This window comes from Schistocerca gregaria, chromosome 2 (assembly GCF_023897955.1).
Source record: "Schistocerca gregaria isolate iqSchGreg1 chromosome 2, iqSchGreg1.2, whole genome shotgun sequence".
Lineage (NCBI taxonomy): Eukaryota > Metazoa > Arthropoda > Insecta > Orthoptera > Acrididae > Schistocerca > Schistocerca gregaria.
Genome location: NC_064921.1, coordinates 786,322,985 through 786,336,210, shown reverse-complemented (window position 1 = coordinate 786,336,210; position 13,226 = coordinate 786,322,985).

Below are 13,226 nucleotides of genomic sequence, written 5' to 3'. Positions count from 1 at the left end.
TCCTAACGGTTTTAGACACGGAGTATTCCATTCGTCTAGCTCCAACTACCATTCCGCTTTCAAAGACTGTTAACTCCCGTCGTGCTGCCATAATCACTCGGGAATTTTTCACATGAATCACCTGAGTACAAACGACTGCACGGCAAAAGCACTGCCCTTTTACACCTTGTGTACGCGACACTACCGCCATCTGTATATGCGCACATGACTAACCCACGTCTTTTCACACCTCCATGTTTAACCTGAAAATGACCGGTTAATGAAATTTTCAGTATTGCTAATAAAACGTCCCTAGGCAACTAGTTTTCACTGTACTTTCGAAAAAAACACTACTTGCAGTTCTGAAAACGAAAGAGGTTTCGTCTCGGTGTATGTCCAAACTATGACGGCAAGCAGACGTAAGAGGTGACAGCGTAAAACTCTTGGGATTATAACTACTTAGTAATATCAGTGGCGACGAGCATACCACCTAATATTCAAAAAGATCTTCATTTGCAGTGCGGATGTTGCCACTGTAGGTCAAATAAAAATAAAATATCCAGCCTACTTCGCTTAATTTCATACTGCATTGTCAAATGTAATGAATTTCTGGGGTGACTCATTAAGCGAAGCTAATGTCTTCTGAGTCCAAAAGTGTGTAATGCGGATTATTTGTGAAATGAAGTAGTTCGAGGAAGCAGGGAAACTGACTGGTTACTGGCTGGATGAATGTTTTATAGCTTTTTTCCATAACAATTGTTGACAAACTTCTCCTACCGAGTATAAAATGATGTCGGCCACCAGATATTCAACTTGCCTGTATTTCAACTTGAAATTCACAATAGTGAATAAACCAGTAAATTCTAAACAATTAATTTGCGTAACTATATATGCCGTGACATAAATGTGCCTACATTAAAAATATAGTATCATTCGTTTATGTACCACGAGCAAATAAAATAAACGTATCTAATTATTTAAGAATCTTCTGAACGTAAACAGCTATATGTGAAGGTGTGAAATGTTGGTGTTCTGTTTTGAGCTCTTTGTGTCAGAAGAAAATATATTCAGCAAAAGATTGAAGTAAAGAGGTCTGTGAGGTTATTAAACATCAAAACATTTAAGACAGACCATGAAATAATAAATCCGGGAAGTTGATCAATTTCGGTATATAAAGTTAGAGGTAACCCATAAAATAAATTAATAACATTCTAAGGGACCTAGATCAAACACTGATACTGGCAGCTTGCTGCCAAAACTCGTAGTGTCAGTAAATATTGCTAAATAAAAGGGTGTGAAGGTGAGAAATTTAATAAATTTTGAAATACAGTTCCTGAGGTCTAAAAGTTTCCCACGACTCGGATAGATGTGAGACATATATTTTTTCCTGCTACACTTGGTTCTCGTAATAATGCTGCACAGATATTGTAAAAATTATAAGTCTTGTAAAAGTAGTAGGTGAGAATGTTGTGCCAGCCGGTGTGGCCGTGCGGTTCTAGGCGCTTCAGTCTGGAACCGCGTGATCGCTACGGTCGCAGGTTGGAATCCTGCCTCGGGCATGGATGTGTGTGATGCCTTAGGTTAGTTAGGTTTCACTAGTTCTAAGTTCTAGGGGACTGATGACCACAGATGTTAAGTCCCATAGTGCTAAGAGCCATTTTTTTAGAATGTTGTACCTGCAGCATAGTGTACCTAGGGTCACGTTATGCGTCCTGGAACGTGTTTCAGTCTAGTGACGAATTTTAGAATCACATGAAGCAACACGTACTACGCACGACCATTAGCAGTTTCTGGCATTTTATGCTGTTTTTATTATTGTGAGACATGAACCTGAATTTTGTGTAGCTTCTATAAATATTAAGACATATCCTTATTTTAGTTCTCAAAATACATTGATGTTATTTGGGGTTATTTTTTAATACTTCAGTTACAATGTTTTATGGTGAGGTAATTCTGTATATTTTTAAAACTAGGTACATGGTGTGTTGAGAGTTAAGCCCTACTTCGTTTAGTCTTGCCGCATCTTGTATCTAGAAGCGGAAGGTCTTCTACTGTAGAACACGTGATTTTAGCCACTGAAAGGAGTTTTTTTAAATGTCTTAACAATTTTGCCGGTCTTATAAATGTAAATTTGTTTGACTTGCAGTAACTCGTATTTCAGAACATTTCAACTAGTAACGAGTTCCTCATAATTCTTCTTCTTAATTTGATTTCAGTTTCTAATTATTGGTGTGTAGTAGAGTAACACTATGACTCACAGACTGTTAAATACGGTAGTGACAAAATTTTCCCAATTGAAACACTTTCAGATTTCAATAGAATATTTGTTCCCAGCCACATGAGAAAGTTGTTCCTTGGAACAGATTTTCACATTTGGAAAAGTAACTTTAGAAAGAAACTGCTGCACACATAGATCGAATGCTGTAATTTCCAAGTAGAATAATAAAAGACCTTAAACACCTAGATAAGCCGAAAATCTGAAAATTGGTGCAGGATGCAACATTATCCTCTACTTAAAAGTTGTCTTTTTCCCTCTCGTCATTCGATACGTCCGATAATCTGACTTTACTTTCACTGATATAAAATTCTCAAGCAGCTGCTATCGTTACTGATAGCTTACGCAGCGAAACAAAAATGTCGGTGCTTACTCATATTAGTAAACTCGTAACGTCAGCAGTCATGGAGTGAGGGCTTTTACCAATTCCATTTTAACCATCCATTCATCGTGTACCATAGATCACGTAAAGAAGACTCTTCAGGAATATGGAACGAGCCAGTATATAAGTTACCAAAAGACAAGCCAATTGTAGAAACGCATTTGTGTACTAAGTATACAATGAACCATCCCTACAGCGCTTAATGCTCCTCTCAGTAAGCTGTTGCCTCAACACTAACTAAGTATTTACTTCATTGTATGCGACACCGTGGCTCCGCAGTGCTCTGTGGTTTTGAGTGCGATATTACATTAAATAATTAGTGAAATTATACACATGATTGAAAAACCAATGACAGTCCATAATTTGCTATTTATTCAGTTCCCTCACAGGCACAGTCAACATTGAAGAATCGTTCGAAATACAAGATAACGTTAATTTTTATTTCTATATCTATGGAATCGTTGTGCTAGAAGTGCTACAGAGAGGTCATTAAATTAAGGAAACGTATTAGAGAATAAATTTTGGAAAATTGTGTGAACAACTGGGTAAACCACACCGCAGTTCCGTGTAAGAAGTCCTTACGTGCTTGAACATCAACCTTAACCACAATATGAGTCAATGCATCGTACTTCTATACGAAAAAATGAATTCCATGCTAAAAGAACTCGTCTTGCAACGATGGACAAGGTAAAAGTAAAACACTCAGCGAAACCAAAATGTCGAAGAAAATGTGGAAAACGTAACATTACCTTGTGATTCATACATAAAGATCATGTGCCTCCTAATTAATATCTCACTATTATTAACTAGCGTATAGTTATTGAAACTATCTCACAACGGAAAACATAACGGAGACGTAGTCATTGTTATGTTTCTGATGCAGATGGTGATGAAGCACTAATTAACACTTAAGAAAAATTCTTAAAAATATGATTATATGCTGTCACAAATTATCAAAAAATGATAAAGTCATCTGGGTGATAAACAAAGTGACCTTAGGAAGTGTTTGAAGTATCTAAAGCAACCATTTAAGACGAGGTAACCGAAATAAATCATTGCCAACAAGGTAGACACAGCATCTTTGACATTTTGGAACGAAGCTGAAGTTATCCCTGTTTAAACTCCTAAACTTTCATTTTAGATGAGTTATTTGAGGAGAGCATTCGGTTATTAGTTATTAAATATCTCTAGAAAATACTGTTGTGTTAACAATGGAACTCCATTCCGTATAAGCTAAATTTAATTTCAGCTATGATACGGCGCTTCACAAAGCAACAGACAGTTTTAACTGGGAGACACAATGGACAAATGCATTTGCCGATGAAAAAGGCCCAACCTGCTGGAACAGACAGCAAATAATACACAGACATTGTGAAGGCAAGTTGGAGGGCGGAAATACCTGAATGGGTGTTTCGTTTCTTGAATGGCTTTCTTGTTGCGCAAACAAATGGTCTTTTGGCGCCTTACAGTAAGCTGACTTTTTTCATTACTGTTTTTCTCTTTACGTGCTGATATTCTAACTTTCCAGGGCGTTGTCAAGATATTCTTTTATTCTGATGAACAGAATAAATTCCAGAATACATAAACCTTGACAAATGCGATTATATATGGACTGTCATCTTCCTCTTGTCTAGTTTATCACCAGTAACACATCACAAATGGCTCCTACTATTATTACTGTTGTTTCTAGTGCAATTTATAATTTGCTTCCTGGATATCCTTTGACTCTAAGACTCGTACAATTATCTTTTGTCTACAGGAAAAGAAGAAAATAAATTTTTTTTCGCAGCTATATGAAATACATTTCTGAAGAGACTAGTTAAGTCCTTTGCAGAGGATTGAGTGATTGCTGAATATGTTATCGTATCTCACGACAGTTTTACAAATGCTGCTGATAGATGCTCTGGCACATGAAATTCTGACTTTGAGCTGAAAATGATAGGTACCAGCATCATCGGGAATCATTGCTCCCCTCCAGTCCTTTCCTTAAAGATTATAGAATATTATTTGTGATACTACAGTTGATTACAACAACCATATATATTTTAGGATTTGAGTAACCTAAACCGTTACGTCGACTGAGAGTAACCCGAAATGCAAATAATTTTAGTGGCGGCTTGTATTTGGTATCTCAGTGAGGTATAGACTTGCAAGACATCAAATTGTACACAAAGCAAAAGTGTTAATTTGCTATTTTTCAATATGCAATCTGTAGAACATATTGGATAAAGACTAACTTTCAGGTCTGGAAATCTGTACATATAAACAGATTTTTCCTTCAGTTTAAGTGAAAGATATTCTAGATCTTCATTAGGCTTCATATATGCAATAAAAGCCTCAACACTTATTAAACATGTATGTAAGTTTCATTTACCACTTACATTTCTTTTACAGCACAGCAAAAATGAGCACTTTTTCACCTTAACCTGAATATTCTGAATATTCACTTCATCCCGCATTCATCATTTTTTCGACTCAATAAGTCTTTTTCCATCCTACACTCTTCCCTTTAAATATTGTCAGTTTAATTCACTAAATTTCAGCTCGATTGTCTGCCTGATTAGTCTTTATGGTTCCTTTAGGCATCATGCATTCCTTGGTCAGAGACGTGTCGGGCATGGTGGATTAAGAGCTCGGTTCACACCCGTATAGAAGAAAGGATTTTGAACTGTTTCACACATCTTCCTTCTTCTGCCACTGCTATATGGAACAGAGTACTAGGACATATTCCGAGTGAAACATTATGAACTGCGCGGAAAAGAATAACACCCTCCATGAATATTGGCATGGTTTCTAAAAACATGTAGAATTTGCGAAAGTTACTCTCCCCACGCACGACATCCTTAGTGCCACCATTCTGATTCGTTGTTTCTAGACTAGCAAAAAGCAGTTCATTCAGTATCACACCGACATCATCTTCATGGAATACGTCATCCAACAAGATTTGCGACTTGATCGGAAATTTCATGGTAGACGGGGTGGAAGACTGTGTCTTGGATGGAGAAGCATTTACAGACACTGAAGCTGTACCTGCCAACACTAACATTTCTGTTCGGATACATACTAATGACGTAGCAGAGTGTATTAGCTGCACATCTAGCTTGTCGCATATGTTGCAATTTTGTATGAAAAATTCCTTCCTAATGTAGATTAATGTATGGTTGTGGCCTTCGCTGAAAGCAAAGAAATGGAAATTTTTTGGTTATGTACTAGTGCATAGCTATTTGATAGCAAAAGATATTCCATACGTAATAACTGTACGATCCATACTCGAATCCTGTCGAAGTGAATTTTACTCATGTCAGATCAAACGAACAAGAGACATGGTGGAGCGTACAGAAAAAGAGGTGTTGTAGGTGATGAGAGGCCAGTTCGACTGTTGAGGAAGAGTAACAGAAATACTGGAAAACCAGAAGTGGTAGACAATAGACGAGAAATGACGCACAACTGAAGAGAGCCAATTCAGACAGCTTTAGAAATCGTTTTTCAGGGCAGAAGTTGTGAACAGCCCTCCACGTATCTGTACCTTACAGGTAGTGCAGATGAAACCAACCGAAGAGCAGGCCCCACCCAGGCGTTTCTGGCACGTCCTACTACGGTAAGGCTGACTTTAGTAGAGAACACAGCCCTGAAACTGGCAGCTAATAAGCGAGCACAAAAAAATTCATACGAATAAACTCTACGTAAAACAAGCGGCAGAAAGCACTTGGTACATGAAAAGTACGCACTGCCATACGCTTCTTGTGATTCACACTGTGCAGATCAAGAACTGTAATCATGTGAAAGTTATGAAAAAAACTCAATCACTATTTGTTTCTGAATTTGCGTATTTATGATAGTTCACAATCAAAAGTTTCACTTCTCCAAATTGTGCTTCACACTGATAATACAACAAAATCATTACCTTACCTTCCATTCCGAAAGCTGTTGCACTCAGCGACTGTTATACTGACTTGTAAATTATATATTGCAGCGATCAGTCAACCATTTTAATTTTTTTTACTGTGCAGATCTAGATTTCGGCGAGAAGCTAGCCATTCGCATTGCACTATTATTTTCGCTCAATGCATGTAATGCTCGTTGGTTGGGCTTCATCCACAGTTCATTGAATAACTTGCTATAACATATTCAACGAACTGTGAATGAAGTCCGACCAACAAGCATTACATACGTTGAGCGAAAATAATAGTGCATTGAGAATGGCTAGTTTCTAGCCGAAATCTAGATCTGCACAGTAAAAATTTAAAAAGGACGAATGATCGTTGCAATCTATAATTTACAAGTCAGTACAACAAAAGGTTTCAAATGCTGAAGAACGTCTGTACCAGCAGGATTCATAAGCAGTATTGTGTAATTTCAACTGCTAGATATTTCATACAGGAGATATCTATGAGACTTTTATTGGAGATCGTGGTGGTTCTCAGAGTGGTCCCTCACAAGTCTGCCATCAAAGGCTGTGGGGATATTCAGACTTATAACGGGAATCACTTTGTCTGCTAGAAGCGTTAGAGGACGCAGTTTGTGGAAAGTCACTAGATATTACGGGAGACGATATGATTTGCACTTAACCAAAGCGATCTAAACTTTTCTACTGTGCGGACGTAAGCGTTTTCCACAGCTAGCGACAGTTTCGGGCTAAATCAAAGAGCGGGATAGAGAAGGACTTCCTCTCCCTTCCCCCGAGCTCCACCATGCAGCCACAGTGTTAAGCAGCAACATTCGTAAAATTTGGATTTTTTTATAATTACGTAATTTTTAACGGACTGTAGTACAAACATGGGGCCGCGCTAGGCGGCCTCGTGGTCTGAGGCGCCATGCACGGATTGCGCTGCTACTGCCGCCGGAGGTTCGAGTCTTCCCTCGGGCATGGGTGTGTGTGTTGTTCTTAGCATAAGTTAATTTTAGTAGTGTGTACATCTAGAGGCCGATGACGTCAACAGTTTGGTCGCTTAGAACTCTCACACACACAGATTTACAAAGATGGGGGAGCTGGGACAGCACTTAACCACGGAGGAGAAAGGAACCAGACGTTTATTTAGGCTACGAAGAGATGCAGTCAATAACACCTTTCAGGAACTATCATCCAAGAGACAAAAATGGTAAGACACTATTGCAGAGGTTTTTTGAAGGACATTCTCCTTACGCCAGTGACTGTTATAAGTTCTTATTACACTATTGCCGTTTCGGCCTTGGCCACTATCAAGCGCTGATATTACGGCAACGACATACAGATATGTCAGCTTACATTAAGTTGCCATGGCTTAAAGCCACAATATCGCACTTTATAACGGCCTAAGGTTGAAATTGGAATAGCGTAATAAAAACTTATAACAGTCACTGGCGTAAAGATGATGTCCTTCAAAAGATTTTTTATAACTGTGTATCCCCGCTGCAACAAGTTTATTTATTGCAGAAGTGTTTGTCTTTGATAGTGGAAGTGACGTGACGTCAAAGTCGGTGGACAGGAAAAATGGAAGACGCAGTGACAGCTGTCCTGAAAAAGGAAATGGTATTTAGTATTGCGTTCAAAGTTTCTAAAGCAACTCTTCAGAGATTGTGCCTGACAGTAATGGACATGTGTAATTAGTTTTTTTTCTGTGACGTGGATTAGAAGGAGACGTGAAAAATACATACACATACGTAAACATATCCATTTTTATAATGTGTATAGATTACAAATAGTAAACTATCAATTTTCGTAGTTGTTTTCTCATTCCCTTAGTGTATGAAGCAAGAGTTTATTTTTCAGTCATTTCAGGGTGAAATGCGGACGAGAGGGCTACACGTAATGAGTAACTCAGCTGAGGTGATTTTCAGGCAGCTCGTGCGAGTAATTTTCAAGTCATTGGAGCAAACAATGGATGAAGACAGTTGTAGGAATCATAAATCCCACCATCTTACACGATCTTCGCGTTTTGCACGCAAAGGTTGCTATTAACAAGACTACACTGATCGGCATGTTATACGAGACTGGCCTTCTGAATGAACGTCAACAACTCCAACACACTGGCGGACTTGCAAGCGCACAGTGTCTGCTGGGAAACTGATCGAGGGCCCACTGTCGGTGCACAGCTACGTCACAAGGAGCTCCCACATGCTGTTTCACAAGGATATAGCTACCTGCCCTTCCGAAGAGCGTCTTTTGAGCCTGCAGCGCCTGATGCGGTGACGTCAATAGGAATACATAATGTGATTGTGATCTCTATACCACACCGGTATACACAGTACCGTAGGTACTAAAGGTTATTAGCTTAAATAGCATTTACACATGGTGCACTTTTGCGCGCACGGAAAATCAAACGATATAGAGATGATGACGAAAGCCATAGAAACGATATTTACCATTTTTCACGCAAATGGTTGAAATGGCTCTGAGCACTATGCGACTTAATTTCTAAGGGCATCAGTCGCCTAGAACTTAGAACTAATTAAACCTAACTATCATAAGGACATCACAAACATCCATGCCCGAGGCAGGATTCGAACCTGCTACCGTAGCGGTCGCTCGGCTCCAAACTCTAGCGCCTAGAACCGCACGGCCACTCTTCCCGGCATTTTTCATGCAAAACAGTACTGGTGAAGCTATAACATTCCCACACAGCGGCTTATTCTAGCCACTGGTATATTTCGAAAATCATTCCTAGAAATAAAAAAGTACTGCCGGTAAATTGTTGACTAGGTCACTGGATAAAAAAAAATGAGAATAACAGATTAGCAAGACAGCTGCTACGTCAGCAGGACCAAAGAGATTTTCATTTTCATCTTACAAAGTACAAGTTCGCTGTGATGCATACAGTAGCTGAATGCAGAGATATCAAGAAGTAAGTAAAGTAATGTTTCTGCGTGTGATATGTATTGAACGATGTCGCTGTTCAGTGTAATTTTTGAACGAAAGGGAAGACCGCAGTAAATGTATTGGTGTAGATGGAAAGAGTGAATGGAGTTGGAAGATAATGTAATAGACATTAAATTAGTCATTAATGATGGAATAAATGAAATTTAACGGAAACATTAACGGTAAAAAGACGAATATTTTGGGTCATGTGTGCACAATGATAACAGTTCTAGCAAAACTGCCTCTGAGAGAATAAATTAAGTACAAAGAGGATTGGAAAGGTAAAATTAGATTTATAAATACTTAACAGAAAAAGAAAGACAAGGAGAAAGTGCTGTTTCCAGAACTACAAAATTATTAGGATTACAAGGTAAATATTGTACAAGATCACGTATGAGGTGCCCCGAAGGAAGAAAATCAGAGTAAAGGAAAAATTAGTGAAGTAGAAGAAAATAACAAATGAGAAGCAATTGTAAATGGAACGAAGAGAGAAAAGAAGAAAAGGAAGCAAACAGTGGAGGACAACACTGAATGATTTGATGAGAACAAGAACTATGAAGGGGAAGAACAGTGATTCAACGCCAGTTGACAATGTGTGACCTGTGTGACAGAAACCGTATTCTAATAGTTTGCTGTATTGTGTGCACCTCTTGCACAAAGAGGTATCAGAAAAATGTTAACAGTCGAGCATAAACAAGTTCAAAATATTGCCGTTATTGGTAGATTAGTACGTGGACATGGCACGCCTAAGTCAACAACAGTAGCTCTCGCAGTAATCGATTCTCCCTGCAATCTTTGTTGGCACAGGGAAATTCCCAGACGGAGAGCCATTGGTGAATCAATTACAAGTTTGAGAGACCTCGAACCACCCGCCACTGGGTTTCTTTTCGGCGGCGGAAATTGAAACGGGCGTCCGCCGTGTGCCGTGAGCAGTGCTGGCTTAACGTCGCCTATTCAGGAGCGGCGGGCGCGTAGAAAGTCATCTAACTTTGCTTCCTTTTAATACCGGCCTTCTGTGTCACTAACGCCCGGGACAGCTTCTCAGGTGATTGGTGCCGCTGAAGAACTGACGGCACAACTGTTTTGAAACTGTGGGGAGAAATCGTGTGCTGAGCGATTCACGTGCTGCCTTATTTTATATAAGCGGCATACGTTATTGCGGTATTTTCGTGTTGTTTAAAATCTGTATAGAGCCTCCGTAGTGAGGTAAGGTATAAGGTCTGTACGTAAACAGAACAGCTAGCAGCGGTCATTGTAGGGGAAGCAGTTTGCGGAAGAACACCACAACTGCCGCGAACAATCATTAGTTATCCGCGCCTCGTCGTGCGTTATTGTGTATCTTGGGGTGAGTTACGTGGAGTCGCTAACAATCTCTAGTTACCCGTTTCTTGTCGAGTATAAGTTGTCCATCGTGGAATGCCTTACGTACAGTGTGTTTGGATTGAGTTGATCTATTAGTTACTAGCATCAGTAAAACTGCGAGTCCCAATCTAAGGGCTGTAACTTGTACCAAAGTCTGCCTTACCACATTTGGATGCATAAGAAAACAACGCCAAAATTATTCGTAAACCTGCAGTATTTCTAGGGGAATGGTAAAAGTTATGGATAGAAATACGTCATTACAGCTTAGATAAATCGCTATATATCAACAGCAAAAGCTGTGCTAACATTACACCAGTAGCATACTGATGTAAAGCAGAAGATACTCATTTCTCAGAAGAAAAACTGTTGCACAAGATATTGTGTGAAATTAGGTAGCATTGGGAATTGTTTTTGGAACAGAGAACTGCAATGTTTCCGAATTTAATAATTATAACTTAATTATTTTCTTTACGTGGTATAGTAGCCCCTTATATACACTCCTGGAAATGGAAAAAAGAACACATTGACATCGGTGTGTCAGACCCACCATACTTGCTCCGGACACTGCGAGAGGGCTGTACAAGCAATGATCACACGCACGGCACAGCGGACACACCAGGAACCGCGGTGTTGGCCGTCAAATGGCGCTAGCTGCGCAGCATTTGTGCACCGCCGCCGTCAGTGTCAGCCAGTTTGCCGTGGCATACGGAGCTCCATCGCAGTCTTTAACACTGGTAGCATGCCGCTACAGCGTGGACGTGAACCGTATGTGCAGTTGACGGACTTTGAGCGAGGGCGTATAGTGGGCATGCGGGAGGCCAGGTGGACGTACCGCCGAATTGCTCAACACGGGGGGCGTCAGGTCTCCACAGTACATCGATGTTGTCGCCAGTGGTCGGTGGAAGGTGCACGTGCCCGTCGACCTGGGACCGGACCGCAGCAACGCACGGATGCACGCCAAGACCGTAGGATTCTACGCAGTGCCGTAGGGGACCGCACCGCCACTTCCCAGCAAATTAGGGACACTGTTGCTCCTGGGGTATCGGCGAGGACCATTCGCAACCGTCTCCATGAATGAAACTGGGCTACGGTCCCACACACCATTAGGCCGTCTTCCGCTCACGCCCCAACATCGTGCAGCCCGCCTCCAGTGGTGTCGCGACAGGCGTGAATGGAGGGACGAATGGAGACGTGTCGTCTTCAGCGATGAGAGTCGCTTCGGCCTTGGTGCCAATGATGGTCGTATGCGTGTTTGGCGCCGTGCAGGTGAGCGCCACAATCAGGACTGCATACGACCGAGGCACACAGGGCCAACACCCGGCATCATGGTGTGGGGAGCGATCTCCTACACTGGCCGTACACCTCTGGTGATCGTCGAGGGGACACTGAATAGTGCACGGTACATCCAAACCGTCATCGAACCCATCGTTCTACCATTCCTAGACCGGCAAGGGAACTTGCTGTTCCAACAGGACAATGCACGTCCGCATGTATCCCGTGCCACCCAACGTGCTCTAGAAGGTGTAAGTCAACTACCCTGGCCAGCAAGATCTCCGGATCTATCCCCCATTGAGCATGTTTGGGACTGGATGAAGCGTCGTCTCACGCGGTCTGCACGTCCAGCACGAACGCTGGTCCAACTGAGGCGCCAGGTGGAAATGGCATGGCAAGCCATTCCACAGCACATCCAGCATCTCTACGATCGTCTCCATGGGAGAATAGCAGCCTGCATTGCTGCGAAAGGTGGATATACACTGTACTAGTGCCGACATTGTGCATGCTCTGTTGCCTGTGTCTATGTGCCTGTGGTTCTGTCAGTGTGATCATGTGATGTATCTGACCCCAGGAATGTGTTAATAAAGTTTCCCCTTCCTGGGACAATGAATTCACGGTGTTGTTATTTCAATATCCAGTAGTGTATGTTGATGGATAATGTAATGGTTCCAAATCGGCTGTTGTTTACACGTATTTACGTCTGAGTCAGTTTCGGCTTTACAGCCCCGAAATTGGCCAATAGTACAAGAAGTAAACAAGGTAAGTACCGGTAGGTGTAAAAAAACAGCCAAGGATGAACCATTACTATGTCCTTCACATGTAGCTTAATCGTTTCGCAGTAACTATACTGTGCTAAAATGTCTATCGGCATTCGTGTATCAATACAAAAAGATACATGCAAAAACATTTGAGATGTAATGAGACTTGTTCCATTCACTTCATCACATCGAAGAGTGCTACTATCTCATGGTAGAAACATAATAGACATTTTTAATTAAAAAGCCTTAAATTCCTCTAACTGCCCAACAGTCTGTTGGAAACACTGTCAAAATACGCTAACTTGGTTACAAGGAGATTGTTGATGTTCATATTTCAGACAGGAACGCGAAACTGGAAAG